Source organism: Pogona vitticeps, chromosome 3 (genome assembly GCF_051106095.1).
Source record: "Pogona vitticeps strain Pit_001003342236 chromosome 3, PviZW2.1, whole genome shotgun sequence".
Classification (NCBI taxonomy): domain Eukaryota; kingdom Metazoa; phylum Chordata; class Lepidosauria; order Squamata; family Agamidae; genus Pogona; species Pogona vitticeps.
In genome coordinates, this window is record NC_135785.1 from 1,575,540 (window position 1) to 1,592,940 (window position 17,401).

General features: G+C 47.5%; 1 long non-coding RNA gene across 1 annotated transcript in view; it reads left to right on the plus strand.

Moving 5' to 3' along the window:
* Window positions 1-17,401, plus strand: part of LOC144587954 (uncharacterized) — a 494,427-nt gene that overhangs the window by 133,193 nt on the left and 343,833 nt on the right. The gene's annotated exons all lie outside the window — the stretch shown is intronic.

The window sequence follows — 17,401 nt, forward strand, 5'->3', positions numbered from 1 at the left end:
TATGCATCCTTCAGTCTCGAGAGACGATGTTGAGAGACGATGGTAACATGCTCTGAATAGGGGACTTGGGACAGCATCTAGTGTGGCTGAGAAGGCCAATTCGAGAGTAACACAATCCCTTCCACACTGAAGACAAATACAATCTGTCCCCTGTCCAGCTCCCTGATTTGGCTGGTTTCAGGACTGCCTCTTTGCCTCGGCCTGCTGGACAAGGGTCTCTTCAAATTGGGAGAGGCCGTGATGCACTGCCTGCCTCCAGGCTGAAAGGTCAGAGGTCAGGGTTTCCCATCTGTTGATGCCCATTCCTAAGGCCTTCAGATCCCGCTTGCAGATCTCCTTGTATCGCAGCTGGGGTCTCCCTCTGGGACAATTTCCCTGCACTCATTCTCCATACAGGAGATCTTTTGAAATCCGGCCGTCAACCATTCTCACGACATGCCTTTTAGTACTGGCAAAATAAAACAATTTGTCATCCCCCCACCCCCAGAATCCATTGGGTTGTGCTTTCTGTAACAGGGACACAAAATTTTTGTGGTAGATGAATTACATGCTTGAAAGAGGCCCCTGGCCATAGATTTCTGTATGTGGGTTCGTGTTATTTATTTCAGAGAAGAACTGGGATGGGGTGGGTGATGCTCCATGCCTACATTGAAGTTCATCATCTATAGGTCACACCAGGAAGCACCATTTCATCAACTGTCGAAAACACCTTGTTTGTCAAAGCAGGACCTTACACACCTCCCCAACTGGGCGGATCAGCTTGGTCGTTTTTGTAGTGGGTCACTTGGAAGCGAACTTGAGCTTTGTTGGCAACTGTGGTTGCTTCCTCACAAATATCTGTCGCAAACCATGTCTGTGAGGTACCAATTATAAACCCGTGAGGTACCAATTATAATAAGCAAGGCAGAGTTTCACCTTATAGGATCAGGGAAAGATCTTACAGTCATTTCAGTGACTGTGCATCAGGACCTGGGAAGGTTATTTCTTGAAACTACCACTTTAAACCAGTACGGCTACCATAATAATCTCCTGCCGGTGGCTCTGGAGGAGGGTACTCCGTCGCCACCCTTCACGAAGAAAAGAGAGCTCCCTTTCAAGAGGAGGAGCAGAGTGCTGCCTGAGCTAGGTGGGAGAAGCTTTCCCTCAACAGCTAACCATCGTTTGGGGCTCAGAAACCTTGGGTGGATCCAGGGGAGGAAACTTGAAAGAAGACAAGGATAAGGAAGTAAACCTGATGTGAGGAGAACATTGAAACATCCCGTGCTCTTTTATAGCTACTGGATGGCTGTGCAGAGCTTGGAACTAATTCATCACAAAAACCCATCTAGTTCCTTGCGCTTCCTTTTCCCCCCAGGAACAGCAATATAACTCCACTGATTTTGTACTTTAACTGTATGTCAATAGCTGTTCATGGAGGGATGGTCTTACGGGAGGAAGAATGTTAGTCCCATCCGTAGTGAGGGCTCTCAAGAGTCCAACCTAGTTCAACCCCCTAGGAAACAAGGAAACCATGGCAAAATCCAGAGGCCAGCTCCCACTGTGCCCCTTCCTGCTGCTTGATGCTCTGCAAGAGAGGCTTAGTCCATGATGACCCTGAAAGGGGGAAAGGGTGCCTTCCCTTACAGGCCAGTGGCTTGTAGCATTCTTGGTGGTGGAGCCTAAGTTTGGGAGTTCAATTCTTCACCGTGCCTTCCTGGGGCAAGAGCCAACTTGAGTGGCCTTGGGCCAGCTGCACAGGAATCCCAGGGCACACACACACACACACACACACACACACACACACACACACACACACACACACACACACACACACACACACACACACACACCAGAAGAAGGGAACAGGTAAACCGCTTCTGAGTCTTCTCTACCTGGAAAACCCTGAGAAGGGTTACCCTAAGTTAGAATTGATTTGATGGCACATGATTACAAGGCTGCCTAGGTAGCCCGGTGGTTTAGGTCTCTGGCTGCAGAGCTAGAAGTTGGCAGTTCGATTCCTCTCTGTGCCTCCTGGGAGAAAGAGCCGGCCTGGGTGGCCTTGCTTGGGCCAGCTGCACACGGAACCAGGGGACCCGGAAAAAAGAGACTGAGAAACCACTTCCAAGTCTCTTCTCTATCTGGAAAGCCCCGGAAAAGGGTTGCCATAATTCAGAAGTAACGTGACAGCACATGGTTATTTTTATTTAGACGATGAATCTCATTTTCAATCCTGAGGGGGGAAAAAGGATAGTACTTTAATGGTTAACTTTAAAATTGCTATGTGCAAAACAGTGACTTTTAAGATGGTAATGAGGATGATAAACTTAGCTACTTTTGAGGACTTGGAAACCAGAGCTGTAGCGAATGACTTTTTAAGCGTGGCCTTTGCCAGCTCTGGTGGTCATGGACGTTCCCTGCGCTGTGAGGGTTCCCCCCCCTCCCTGTCCAATTGTCTGCTCAGACATGCTCAAATGTTAATGCAGCTACAACATTTCACCCTGCAGACTCCGCACAGAGTGAAAATAAATTTTGCTTCGGAAGGAAAAGACCATGAAACAAGATCATTGCCGGTTCTGTGGTTAAAGCTGCCATCTGTCAAGGGAGATTTCCTTTGGGGGTGGTGGCTGTCACTAAACATGACGCCACACGACAGCAAATCCTTTGGAAAGCTCATTTCTGCTTGGTGTTTCTTGTAGGAATAAGGAGCACCTTCATCCTCTTTCTCCCCACCCCTGTCACTCTAGGAAGCTGGGGAAAAAAATAGCCAAAGCATCAAAGCCACGCTCAAAACTTGGGAACAAAATAGATTCACTGGAACCAGGAGCTTTGCATGTAGAACGCCCTGGCCTGTTTATAGACATCTGCTAGTGCTATTGCATCTTCTCTTACTTTTCTTACAGTGGAAGTAAAGAACAGATTTAAGGAACTTGATTTGGTGGACAGAGTGCCTGAAGAACTTTGGATAGAGGCTCGTAACATTGTCCAGGAGGCAGCAACGAAAACCATCCCAAAGAAAAGGAAATGCAAGAAAGCAAAGTGGCTGTCCAACGAGGCCTTAAAAATAGCAGAAAAGAGAAGGGAAACAAAATGCAAGGGAGATAGGGAAAGTTACAGAAAATTGAATGCAGACTTCCAAAGAATAGCAAGGAGAGACAAGAGTGCCTTCTTAAACGAACAATGCAAAGAAATAGAGGAAAAGAATAGAAAAGGAAAAACCAGAGATCTGTTCAAGAAAATTGGAGATATTAAAGGAACATTTTGTGCAAAGATGAACATGACAAAAATGGGAGAGACCTCACAGAAGCAAAGACATCAAGAAGAGGTGGCAAGAATACACAGAGGAACTATACCAGAAAGATTTAGATATCCCGGACAACCCAGATAGTTTGGCTGTTGACCTTGAGCCAGACATCCTGGAGAGTGAAGTCAAGTGGGCCTTAGAAAGCCTGGCTAACAACAAGGCCAGTGGAGGTGATGGCATTCCAGTGGAACTATTTAAAATCTTAAAGGATGATGCTGTTAAGGTGCTACATTCAATATGCCAGCAAGTTTGGAAAACTCAACAGTGGCCAGAGGACTGGAAAAGATCAGTCTACATCCCAATACCAAAGAAGGGCAGTGCCAAAGAATGCTCCAATTACTGTACAATTGCACTCATTTCCCATGCTAGCAAGGTTATGCTCAAAATCCTCTAAGGTAGGCTTCAATAGTATGTGGACCGAGAACTCCCAGAAGTACAAGCTGGATTTCGAAGGGGCAGAGGAACTCGAGACCAAATTGCTAACATGTGTTGGATTATGGAGAAAGCCAGAGAGTTCCAGAAAAACATCTACTTCTGCTTCATCGACTATGCAAAAGTCTTTGACTGTGTGGACCACAGCAAACTATGGCAAGTCCTCAAAGAAATGGGAGTGCCTGACCACCTTATCTATCTCCTGAGAAATCTATATGTGGGACAGGAAGCAACAGTTAGAACTGGACATGGAACAACGGATTGGTTCAAAATTGGGAAAGGAGTACGACAAGGCTGTATATTGTCCCCCAGCTTATTTAACTTATATGCAGAATACATCATGCGAAAGACAGGACTGGATGAATCCCAAAATGGAATTAAGATTGCAGGAAGAAATATCAACAACCTCAGATATGCAGATGACACCACTCTGATGGCAGAAAGTGAGGAGGAATTAAGGAACCTTGTAATGAGGGTGAAAGAGGAGAGTGCAAAAAACGGCCTGAAACTCAACATCAAAAAAACTAAGATCATGGCCACTGGTCCCATCACCTCCTGGGAAATAGAAGGGGAAGATATGGAGGCAGTGACAGATTTTACTTTCCTGGGCTCCATGATCACTGCAGATGGGAACAGCAGCCCCAAAATTAAAAGACGCCTGCTTCTTGGGAGGAAAGCGATGACAAACCTTGACAGCATCCTAAAAAGCAGAGACATCACCTTGCCAACAAAAGTCCGAATAGTCAAAGCTATGGTTTTTCCTGTAGTGATGTACGGAAGTGAGAGCTGGACCATAAAGAAGGCTGACTGCCGAAGAATTGATGCCTTTGAATTGTGGCGCTGGGGGAGGCTCTTGAGAGTCCCCTGGACTCTCTAAAGAGAACAAACCTATCAATTCTGAATGAAATCAACCCTGAGTGCTCACTGGAAGGACAGATCCTGAAGCTGAGGCTCCAACATTTTGGCCATCTCATGAGAAGACTCCCTGGGAAAGACCCTGATGTTAGGAAAGTGTGAGGGCAAGAGGAGAAGGGGACGACAGAGGATGAGATGGCTGGACAGGGTCTCCGAAGCGACCAACATGAATTTGACCAACATGAATTTGACCCAACTCCGGGAGGCAGTGGATGACGGGAGGGCCTGGCGAAACAGCAACACATATATGACATGTAGTCAAAATTAAAACCAAATTAAGAGGTCTAAGATAATTAGACTACTTTTGGCTGAAATACTTCCAACAGCCTTCTCTTGGCCATTTGCTGGATCTCTCAGAGACCCTTTCTCCACATCCATAAAGGAGAGGGGGGTGGGAAGAAGCTTCCAAGGGCCATATCCAGCCTTGGCAATGGCTTAGCGACCTATGTGCCATATGTGTGCTGGTGTGGGCTTTTTGTGCCCTCCAGAGCCACTTCCAAAGGGCCCTTGTTTCCAACCCCAGCGCTCACCCTCAGGCTTGCTAGTCAGGACCAGTGGCAGCCAATGTGGAGAACAACCAAACAGCTCCAGGTATTTTTTTTTATTTTTCCTTAGATTTTGGCCGGATGTTTTAATACGCTAAGCCTCCTTGGGTCATTTTAAGGAGAAATATGTAAGTCTTTTAAATATGTAAATAAGCAACAGATCTTGCTAATGCCTGATGTTGCACGAATTATTCCTGCCATGTTTTGGGTTGACGTCTCCAGGTAGAAGCAGTTCGCAAGCATCCGAAGATTAATAACAGCAATATAGAACGTGTTTGTAGAAAGTGATGTGATGTATCAGATTTCCATTCTACCAACCCTGTCCTGCCTGCTTGCCATCCAAATGGAGTGAATGAGGGTGTGTGGAAGGATGTGCTTTGTGGCTTTATTGGCCATTGTGGAGCTCTGTCTTCGGAGCTTCCCCAGAGGTTCTGCTGACATCTCCTTTGGATCCACTTGAAGCTTTGTTCTTGTGGGCTCGGGTTGGAGGCCTTCGTTAAATCAGTTGGGCATCTATAGGGAGGCCGCCTCCATCAGGACTCATCCCCCCATGCACCTTTGTGAGTGGGGAGGAAGCCTTGCAACTCCCTCAGGTGCAGTGGGGTGTTTTTCTACGAAATGGCACAGAGGGTGAGTGAGCCGCTGAACCTCCTGCCCGTTTGAGGGCTCCTGGCTCCATCATTCGACCCTGGTGTGTGTGTGTGAGTTTCTTGCTGAATTATAAGACTGGGAGTCCTTGAATTCCAAAAAAAACCCTGTCTCTGCTAGACAGTGTGCTTCTCTCGATGTGGCTGAGCATGCATCCCCTCTAATGAATAAGACTGTTTTGCACAAAAGTATGACCAAGGTATTGTATGGGTTTGTGGAAAAGCCTGTGCACAACTGCAAGGAGAACAAACCTATCCGTTCTAAAGGAAATCAACCCTAAGTGCTCACTGGAAGGACAGATCCTGAAGCTGAGGCTCCAATACTTTGGCCATCTCATGAGAAGAGAAGACTTCCTGGAAAAGACCCTGATGTTGGGAAAGTGTGACGGCAAGAGGAGAAGGGGACGACAGAGGATGAGATGGTTGGACAGGCTCACAGAAGCGACCAACATGAATTTGACTCAACTCTGGGAGGCCATGGAAGGCAGGAGCGCCTGGCGTGCTCTGGTCCATGGGGTCACGAAGAGTTGGACACAACTGAACAACTAAACAACAACAAAAAAGGTGTTACAGCGGCTGGTTGTGCCTGAGGAAGCAGGTAAGGAGGTGTGGGGGGAAGAATGACCTGGCGAGGCCAGAGACACACAGAAGGAAGTCATCCACCCTGGGCGCATGGAGGGCACAAAGGCCATCCGTTCCCCCCCCCCAGGTTTCTCCCCAAGTTCCCACCATTACACTCCATGAGGGAGAGAACGTGAAAACATAGGGTCCTCAGCTCCCAGGGCGCTTGCCGAAGCCTCCCAATCTGCTTCCTTAGGTTTCCAAGGAGGTGAGAATCCCTTTAACTTGAAGGCTGGAAATCTCTCTCTGCTTCTTCTCTGCTGGAACCATGATGAGCTGGCTCAGCACCGTGATGCTTCCATGTGCATTCTGGTTGTGCAACAGTGAGGCATCCTTCCGCCTCGAGGGACTGTGGTAACGTTGTGCGACACAGGCACACAAAAAAGCCAGAAGCATGGAGAAGGAATGGCACAGGCAGCAAGTGGGGCTGTGTAATTGGACCCAGATTCATTCCCACCCCCATGCCCGCAGCTTTGAGTTGTCATATAATCAAAGTTTGTGGGAATCCACAGGAGTTCTGAGCAAATTTTACCTGGATTCCCCTGGGCTCCATCTCTGCAAGTAAGAGGGCCCAGAAGCAGATTCGGTCGCCTTCCCCACCTCTGTGATATCACAATAAGCCTTTCCCACATCTCAGGAACCTGCTCAAAGGGTGCAACATCCAGGCCACACAGAAGCCGAGTTCAGACTACAAGTGGAGAAGAAGGTGACACTTTCATTAGACCACTAAAAAAATAATGATAATCGGACAATGAACACAAGCTGTTGTGGATTAAGAATCCCTTCCCCAAGCCTGTAATTTATGGGTTGTGCGAGAAAAAAAAATTATAAAGGAATGTCCCAAAAACCCATTACAAATATTTCCAGACCTTCTCCTCTTAAGGAGAGTTATAGGAAAGCTAGAGGGCATGGGGTTCATGATTCCTCTTGGCACCATGCGTCATGCATAAGGTGTAAGGCCCACACAGCATCCATTGGGTGGTGTTTCTTTGCTGTTGTTTTTTGAAACTTTGGAGACACCATGAAAAGCCACCCTGGAGGCACAGCGGAGGGAAGTGCATCGGCCAAGGTGAACGAGGTGGTGACACAAACTCTTTCCAGCTGTCCACCAAGCAGGACTTAGCGTAGCATCTGCTTACACCCTCACCGGGTAATATTAAATGAGCCATCATCGGATGCTCAATTGGCTTCTCCCGGGTGAGTAAACCCACATTTATCCCAGTCCTTTGATGGTGATGGCTATGTCCGTGTGGGTCTTTTCCTGGCCTTCAGCCAAAAAGGAAACTTGTGTTCCAAAAACAGGTGGGGAGAGGGGAGGCTGAGGTAGATGGGTTGCCTCGGTCTAAATACTGAGTGGAAATTTCCGACCACAAGTCACCAGAGGGAAGCATGAAACCACACACGCCAAGCCTGCCTGCCACCAGCTTTAAAATCACCTTAAGGGGGGAGCCTGGAAATTTTTGCAAAGAACTTTTTGGGATATTCATTTATAATTTTCGTGTACTGCCCATAAGTTACTGGAGCAGGCCTGACGAGGGTTTTTCAATCTGGAGTTGCTAAATAAGGATTTCTGTTTTGTTCGGAAGGGACTTTCTGCTCCACAGCCTGTGAGGAAGAAAAAAGTGGCCAGACGGGGAAGAGAAACATTATTTCTGTGCTTTACAACAGAGGTAACAAGGCTTCGCAGGACAGCCTCCCTTCAAAGTTCAGGATCTGCTGAGTTCAGGATCTAAAATTACTTGGCTGCATCCGTCGAAGTGGCCTTTAAGAGAGCACATTGGGGGACCTTTTCTAAGGCTCCCTCTTACGCACTCTAAATAGACTTCAAATACAAAGCAGACAATATTCCACATTTCCCAGTCCCACTCAGAAACACCCCTGAATCCCAAACTTGTGTAAATGTTTGTTTCAGCTGTAAAATGAGAATATTAGAGCAAGCCACCTTAAGGAACATTTTGAGAAGGTCCAAGGTGGGGGCTATCAGCACTTGTTACGTTTAAAGGCAAAACAGATGCCATAACAGTTAAACAACGTTTTAAAGAAGACCCACATGAGTAATTCTGTTGTTCTGAGGCAGCATTCTCCTGAATTGTGATTCAAGGGATTGCTTTTCACAAGCAGTTCTTTAGGCTTCCAAAGGTCTACGTTGTTTAGCATCCCGGACCTCAGGACAATTGGTTGCCTTCCCCAGGCATCATCAGGACCTCTCCGTCTCCAGCATCATCTAGTTAACACTTTAAGACAGGGAGATGGCAGCCTTGTTGGGGACAGAGGCGGGGAAAACACACACACTACGAAACACGGAACCGAGACCTCAAAATGGCAGCAAACGTCAGCAGCCGGGACGTGCAAAATAGCAGCATCTCCGCTCCTCACCAGAAAGGAAGAACTATCTAATGGCCCAAATACACTTAACTTAGTTGTGGTGCCTCGCTAGACAGTTACCCCGCATGACAGTTTTTTCGCTAGACAGTGACTTTTTGCGATCGCTATAACGATTCGCCAAACAGTGATTCCTATGGGGGAATTTCGCTGGACAACATTTGGTCTCTGCTTCGCAAATTGATTTTCGCTAGATAATGATTTTGACAGCTCCCTCCGCGCTCGTAAAACGGGTGTTTTGGGGACCTAAGCTTCGCAAGACAGCTATTTAAACAGCCAATCGGCGGTTTGCAAAGCGGCTTTCCCATGGCCAGTTTTCGCTAGACAACGACAATTCTTCCCCTTTGGAACACATTAAACAGGTTTCAGTGCATTCCAATAGGGAAATGCTTTTCACTAGACAATGATTTTCTAAACAGCGATTTCAGTGGAATGGATTATCATCATCTAGCGAGGCACCACTGTATTTTATTTGACTTGACATGAGGACTGATGCAAGATGGTGACAGGACACACTGGGCTGACTCAGAAGTGAGCAATACTGAATAGTACAGAACATACTGCCCACTAACCATCTCTACAGGACAGCTCAGTGGAGCCAGAGGCTGGGAGTTTGATTCCCCCCCCCCCCAATGGGCCTCCTTGACAGAGGCTGAACTTGATTACCCTTAGGGGTCCCGTCCAGCTCTGCAGATGATTAGCCGGCTGGAGAGCTCAGGGTTTTAGCCAACTTGGCTGTGGAGCCAGCGGTTGGGAGTTTGATTCCCCCCCCCGCCCCGCCACTGGGCCTCCTGGGAGAAGAGCCATCCTGGGAGGCCTTGGGCCAGCTGCACAGGAGTCCAGGGCGCTCCCAGAAGCAGGGGATGGTGAACCACTTCTGAGAACTCTCTACCTGGGGTGGGGAAGGTGGAACAAGATACAAAAATGTTAGACTGCATGCGGGTGAATGTCATCGCCCCAGCTTTGAAACCAGGTACAGAAGGAAGCGCAGCAGACGGAAAACCTTCTGACTTGAGGGCTGTTTCTGCTCTTCCGCTGGGGTGGATGAATGGCCTGGGGATGCGCACTGCCTTTCTGCTTGCTTGCCTGCCTCTGTTTGCGAACATACGAATACTTGCTTTCCTGTGTACACATGCACGTGAACAGCCTGCATGTGCCATTTCTCCTACTGTTAGTGGCATTCCCCCTCCCACTCCACCCCATGGAAACGGTGGGTCTGACTTCCAGAAAGCAAGACAAGGAGACACGACACGCGCTTTCCTCCAGCCCAGTTCACTGGATCAGTCCGTTCCTCTTGGCAGCAGTTCTCCAAAAGTTTGCGATGGCCTCGACAGACTCTTTGGACAGTCCCAGAACTTTGGGGCTCAAAGGGACTCCAAGGGTCCCCTATCTCACTTCAGGCCGATGCAGGAAACAAAACCTGCCTTTAACCGCTAACGGAGGTGGCTGAACTGGGGAGCAGTGTGTGTGTGTGTGTGTGTGTGTGTGTCTGTGTCTGTGTCTGTGTCTGTGTCTGTGTCTGTGTCTGTGTCTGTGTCTCTCTGTGTGTGTGTGTGTGTGTGTGTGTGTGTGTGTGTGTGTGTGTGTGTGTGTGTGTGTGTGTGTGTGTGTGTGTGTGTACGGCAGTTCCTGAGGACAAGATCTTTCTGGGTTTGGGGTTACACAAGGTTGCACAAGCTCCCATTGTTAAAACTCCCCATCCAGGGTGCGTTCCAGACTTTTGTGATCTGGATTCAGGCTAGACCAGCAACGATAGAAGGCTGCATGTGCTTTTCCAATATCTCCCTTGAGCCTCTGCATTTGGTTGCAAAAATATATATGTTTAAAGGGGGGGGGGAAGCTGCGATCTTGATTCCCTCCCCTCCCCTCGGTCTTTGGAACTTGGGTAAGCGGGAAAAGCAAGAGGCTTATCAAAGGGTGAGTTTGTGCCCGTGCCCGTGTGTGCATGCATCGCTGTTCCCATTCTCACACGGGCTCTTCTGTCCAACCTATTCATTTGTGTTGTTGCTGATCTTGCTCATTACCTGAAATAAACTCTCCGCCGAGGAAGCCAAAGGCCAGCCCGCCAAGGGCAGTAAAGTATATGCCTTCACAAGGGAACACATCGTTTACTCCTCAGACTAATTGCCCAGGCAGATCAGGGAGCAGGGAAGGCTGTGGCCCACGGCTGCCAAGCTGTGAGATGCGTGGTTGCCGGACAGAGCCCTCCACTCCCCCAGGCTGACCTCAGCGTTTTCCCTGCGTCAGGCAGGATCCGTCTCTCCCTTCTCCTTGTTCTTCCTCCTCTCCTGTTCATCGGAGGGATTTCCCCCATCTCCCAGCCGTCTTCCTTCTGATGAATTACAGCCTGGAGACAGGAGGAAGGAGTCCGAAGGACGGCTGAATTCACCATCACCCTTAGAACGGCGGAGCTGGAAGGGACCCCATGAATCATCGTCTCCAGCCCCTGTCAAGGAGGCCCAGGGGGGAATCGAACAACCGTTGAGCTGTCTTGAAGGCTACTTGATATGGGGTGAAAGGGAGACCATGAGATCATTCCAGAAGGTGGGCTTCATCAGCCAGGTGTACCCAAAAGGCATCGCTAGATGGACCCAACAGCCTGTTCGGCCAAACACTCAGAAAATGCCCTCTAGGGACATGGCCCCAATCCAAGCCTACCTGAGCACTGAGATCTGCTGCAGCCCAGGCTGTCCACTCCCAGTTCTGCCACCTTCAGAAGAATGTTTGTGGAGACCTTTCTCAGTGGCTCCTCCCAGGCCACGGGACTCCCCACGGGGGGCAGGGGAGGAAGCCAGGTTGGTTGCCTCTCGGATGGCCTTCCATCAGCACACACAACAACCTCGTTTAGGGTTTTGGCCATTGACGGAGTACAAAGGATGGGGTCTTTCAAAAGCATACTGCTCTTTTCCATTGTTAACTGCAATAACAGTCTTTAACACATTTTTATATGGTTTTAACTGCATTCCATTTTACGATGGTTGATGTTGTTGTTTAATCGTTAAGTCATGTCCGACTCTATGGACCAGAGCACACCAGGCCCTCCTGACTTCCACTGCCTCCCGGAGTTGGGTCAAATTCATGTTGGTCGCTTCGGTGACCCTATCCATCCATCTCGTCCTCTGTCGTCCCCTTCTTCTCTTGCCTTCACCCTTTCCCAACATCAGAGTCTTTTCCAGGGAGTCTTCTCTTCTCATCAGATGGCCAAAGTACTGGAGCCTCAGCTTCAGGATCTGTCCTTCCAGTGAGCACTCAGGGTTGATTTCCTTCAGAACGGATAGGTTGGATCTCTTTGCAGTCCAGGGGACTCTCAAGAGTCTCCTCCAGCACCACAGTTCAAAAGCATCTGTTCTTCGGTGGCCGGCCTTCCGTATGGTCCAGCTCTCACTTCCATACATCAGTACAGGAAAAAACATAGCTTTGACTATGCAGTGATTGTACGATGGTAGCTGATTTAATTAGGTTGTAACCTTTAAATGATTTTGTCAGCCTCCTTAAGTCCTGTTCTTTGAATGAAGGCCAGGTTAGGAGGTGAATACATAAAAGGGAAGTATGCAAAAAGAATGTGAACACAACAGAGACCCTCCCTTGTATGCCTCAGCAGCTAGTGCTACTGAGAAGCTTGCTACCTGAGATCCTGGTGATGGTGAAGGTGTGTAGCTATCCTGGCGAGTAGCCCAGTGAACAGTCTGTTTACCTGTTTAGTTAAAGACTGAAAAATAGAGACGTGGAATGAATGGACGGCTCTGGCAGTGGATGAAATATCAACACTGAGGTCCCCCCCCAGGATATGAACAGACCAAATGAAAAGTGGTTGACTTCCATGGAGGTGCAAAATGGTGGACTTTAATGCAAACATCTGTAATTTCAAAGGTACTCTGATAAGATGTAATTGCCCTTAATTGCCCCAGGGCTTCTCAAGTTGCCCCATTCATCCATGACCGGAGGCAGTAAGTACTTTGGAAGAAAAGGGTATATTAAACTGGGATGGAGGGATAGGACAGGAGCTTTAACAACCATCTCTGAACTGTCTTTATCTACAGATGACTCAACCTTCTGTTGGAGGTTGTTTGTTTGTTTTTTTGCAACCTTGCATGCTGCGTTCGGGAGGGAGGGGCTTTCCTGGGCTCGGGTGACTGTCAATCTATCCAGCACTAACCAATCGTTCCTTCCTTGCCTCTGAATTCAAAGAGAGCCCCATCACTCTGTTCAGGGCTCCCCCCCCCTTTCTCTTGTCTGTTGGCAGTTTGCAGTCTGTTGAGGCCTGTCCTTGAAGGCAGTCACCTGAGTCAGTTTGCTGTTAGATCTGTTCACCCAGCTGAAGGGTTGGGGAAACTCTTTCCCCGGAAGATGGGCCAGGATGTCAAAGATCTGTCTCTTGCTTGCTTTCTCCTTTCTCTCATCTCTCACCCACCCCAAAGGGACGGCCTTCTGGGCGGTTTCACTCGATGCAACCTCTCCACCTCCGTCTTGGTATCCACAGTCAAAACTTGCTCCACGGTTCATGGGTCCAATAATCTCTCCATGATCCCTCGGTTGCCTTGGGATGCCTTCTGTGGCTGGAAAATTGAGGACGTTAAGAGGAGGAGGAGAAGGAGGAGATACAGTCTTTGAATTCTATGCCTTTACGCATCAGGACATAATAAAAATCATCTGGTCCTTAGCAGGTCTGAAAATTGCTTAAATGCGACCTTCGATGAAGAACAACACCAGGCCTGATGCACAGTGTCATTATTTATTTTACAGAAACGAAGGCAAAATGTTGTGCTTTTTAATTAAAAAAAAAAAAACACCATTGGGCTCCTTTTTGTTACCTCCAAGTGGTCCCGCCAGCTGGAGTGGCCCTAACATTGAGGCAACCGATGGGGGCATTGTCCATCTGAGCCTCTACAACCTTCCCAATCAATGGGTGATACAGGATAAACTAGCTGTTCTTTTACAGCCTCAAATGCTTCTGGCTCAGGTTCTGAAGACCGAGCTCTCTGACCCACCAGCCCCAGAGGGCACCAGCTGCCCCTGCCAGAAACAATCATCTTCATCACCCCAGCCTGCTATTATTCCTGGTGGAAAACAGCCTGTGCTTGCTGATTTCTCCACAATCTTCTCTTCCTCCGCTCCCGCTTGCAGCACAGAGTCCAACCCGAGAAGACGTTTCTCAGATAACCCTGTATTTATTTTGATTACGTGAGGCTTGGACCCGAATCTAAACGGAGGGGTTGGAATGTTTCTGTGCGCTGCCCTCCGTGTGTGTCAGCAGAGTTCACCATCGTAACCTGGCAGCGAAGCCTGACCGGGGTGAGCAGTTTGGTCAGCTTTTTGGTCTCCAGTCTCTCTTTGCTTTGATAAGCCAGCCATTCTCTCAGCAGCAAAACCCTCGGGGTGTCTGTGCAGCAGCAATGGGCCAAGAGGATGGTCGCTGGAAGATAAAGGAAAATGCCAAGAGGCAAGGGGAAAGATGCTGACAGGGCCCGAAAAGGGCTTGTAAGGATTGAACGGCTGCCACCCCTGCAGGGGAAGAAATGTAAGGATTTTACCCAGGTCCTGGGCCCTTCCTGATCATCTCCATGGAAGGGATAAAAGGCCAAAAATAGATGCAAAAGTCATCAGCCAGAGAAGCTGCTTCCAACTCACCATGGCTGCAATCAACATCCTCCTCCTCATCCTCATCACTGAACTGCAGATCTGGAAAGGACCCTATGGACCATTGAGCCTGGCCCCTGCCAAGGAAGCACAGTGGGGGACTGAACTTCCAACTAGACATGGGCAAGAATTTTAAAAAAATGAATCACCAAATTTATTCAAAATTTGTTAATTCGTCAATTTGTATTCATACAAATCAATCCCCCAACGAACATAAATCTACAGACTTTTAGTGGTTTTTGATTTGTCAGTTTGTTTGGCTGTAAAATGCCCCTCCCCCCGGGCACCTAGAGGCACCAAGATTGTAGGGAAGCTTCCTCTATAATCTCTCCAGGTTCGACGAAGAGTAAGTTTCCTGAAGCCAGCTGCTTTCCTGGTGGGGGGAATCACTTAGTGGGCGTATAACTTGGATGTTTGAACCTCAATCTTCACCAAACATGGAAGGATTCAAGAGCTGAGTCAGGGAAAACATCTCTGTCATTTTGTGTCTCTAGGTGCCTGGTGTCAACTTTGCTGGGAGAGTCTTCTTTGTGAGTGTTTAAGTCGGATATCTGACATCCAAACTTCTCCAAATGCGCAGGCTTTCTAGAGGCAAGTCAAGGGAAGCCTCCCTAGGAATTTAGTTTCTCTAGCTGCTTGGGGGGGCATTTTATAGGGCCCTAAAATAATAAAAAAATTGATAAATCAATTCATTGATTCATCAGAAAAAATCATTAATTTATAATTTGTGATTCATCAATCATGATGAATCACGAATCAGAATGAATCACCATTTTTCCTATTTGTTCCCATCTCTACTTCTTCCAATCTCCACAGCCAGAGGACTCAACCCCCTGAGCCCTCCAGCCAGCTCATAATCTTAGAAGTGCAGAGCTGGAAGTGACCCCGTGGATTATCCAGTCCAGCCCCTGTCAAGGAGGAACTAAGTAGGGATCAAACCCCCAACCTCTGACTTTTCAGCCAAATTCCTAAGCTACTGAGCTACAAGGTCAAGGTGGAATCCATTCTTCATGTCAGTTGCCCAAAGCAATTATTTATTTATTTATTTATTTATTTATTTATTTATTTATTTATTTATTTATTTATTCACTCATTCACTCATTCACTCACTCACTCATTCATTCATTCATAGGCCACCTTTCTCCTGATGAGAGGACTCAAAGCAGCTCACAACATTAAAACAAATACAACTGAGAGCACAAAAAATAGGAACACTAAGAATAATTAAACTAACACAATAATTATAAATACACGCATCGAGTGATTAATAACCACTAAAACGTTAAAAACAAGCTAAACAATGAGCTACAAACAAGACTCTAGGGACTCAGTTGAAATAAGTGGGTCTTTAGCTGTTGGCCGTAGGATAACAGCCTGATCTCCCAAGCCCTCCATGACTTGGGAGCAGCCACTGAGTAGGGTGTCTCATACGTCTCCACCAGACCTGCCTGGATTGGCAAATGGACCAAGTGGAGGGCTTCCTCTGAAGATCTTAAAGACCAGGAAGGCTCACCTGAGAAAACACGGTCTTTCCGATGGCCAGAACCTACAGACCATGTATCTAGCAATATTCCCGGCAGTTAAAGCAGTGATGATTCCCTGGCCCTTTGCTTCTACCAACTGACCTTTCCTCTCATTCTCTACTCAAATGATTTTCTTTTCTTTTTCAACATCTTCCTTTCCCAACAACATGGTTCAATTTCTCCCAAGCGGCTTGGCTTTGCCAAATATGGAAAATCACCTGCATAGCCCAAAGGAAGAACATCACCTGTACAGCTAGCTCATCATGATCCCTGGAGCCTGCAGGTGTGTCTAAGTAGCAGGGCTTTGATTTTTATTACCAACAATTTTGTTTATTTGTTTGGTTGTTTATTTATTTGTTTGTTTGTTTTATGTATTCGCGAAGGCTTTCACGGCCAGGATCTAATGGTTGTTGTGGTTTTTTTGGGCTCTTTGGCCGTGTTCTGAAGGTTGTTCTTCCTAACGTTTCACCAGTCTCTGTGGCCATGGGCATCTTCAGAGGACAGCACTCTGTGCTCTGGTGTAGTTGGCTTGGGAGTGCAGTATTTATGGCTGTGAGATAGGCTTTTGTCTTTCTCTGTAGATGGGTGATTAGTGTGTCTAATCACCCATCTACAGAAAAAGACACACTAATCACCCACCCAGACACACTAATCACCCATCTACAGAAAAAGACAAAAGCCTATCTCAGAGCCATAAATACTGCACTCCCAAGCCAACTACACCAGAGCACAGAGTGCTGTCCTCTGAAGATGCCGGCCACAGAGACTGGTGAAACGTCAGGAAGAACAACCTTCAGAACACGGCCAAAGAGCCCGAAAAACCCACAACAACCAAGTTTGTTTGTTTGTTTGTTTGTTTGTTTGTTTGTTTGTTTGTTTGTTTGTTTGTTTAATACCTCGCCCATCTAGACTGAAGTGTACTCTGGGCGGCTAACAATAATAGATATAATAAAAACATAAAATAAAAAGCAACAGTTGTAATATGGTTCTAGATGGGGGAAAATATTCAAGTGCTGACGGGAGGGAAAGCCTGCCTAAAGATTCAGGTCTTAAGTTTGGCAATGGTATAATTCTGGAATGATAAAGTTCAGGTGCAACCAACAAGCAGCAGTCTTCTACCGTTTCCCCCGGCGTCCTGCCCGAAATCATCCCAAGTTGTCATCTGGCTCCTTGGCTTGCATGGAATCATTTGCTTTCTGGCTTAGGATATGATCAGATGAGCATTTAGCCCGCGGTTTGGTTCACTCCCTTTTTCTGGCAATCACATGATATCATGGCTGGCGGGAAACAGCCCACCACCACATTGTTCCTACCCACACCTTTCTGAGACCTTGTCAAGGACTTTTACTTTTTTGGTCCAAGTGAGATCACTCTGGTTCGATTCCTTTCCGGCATGCACGATGGCTGGAAATGAACCAG